This window comes from Phaethon lepturus, unplaced genomic scaffold (genome assembly GCF_000687285.1).
Source record: "Phaethon lepturus isolate BGI_N335 unplaced genomic scaffold, ASM68728v1 scaffold690, whole genome shotgun sequence".
Classification (NCBI taxonomy): domain Eukaryota; kingdom Metazoa; phylum Chordata; class Aves; order Phaethontiformes; family Phaethontidae; genus Phaethon; species Phaethon lepturus.
Window position 1 is genome coordinate 20523 of NW_010512347.1, and position 390 is coordinate 20912.

Here is a 390-nt window from a genome sequence, read left to right on the forward strand (position 1 = left end):
AACTTCAAATGCTTCCGTTCCATGAAAACCACCGCCTGGTCTGAAACACCAGAACAGAACATCCTGCCAGGATGCTGCAAGGTGGGGTGAAGGTGGGGTGGGCAGACCGGGGGGAGGCTGCTGAGCAAAGGTGGCCAGGTCTTGCCGACCCACGGCACGGCTTGGGCACCGCTCTGCCTTGCACCTCAGCCAGCAGGCACAGCCTCTCAGCTACGTGCACCGGAGCCACAGGGAGCAGAGCAGCCGCCATGCGACCCTTTGAAACTTGGTCAGCAGTTTCTCATAACCTCAAGCAACCCGTGCCCTGGTGTGGGTCTGGTCAGCAATATGGCATGGGCGCAACCAGTAATGGCAGGGGGGGGGGCGGCCACACCCGCCGGAAAAAGGCAG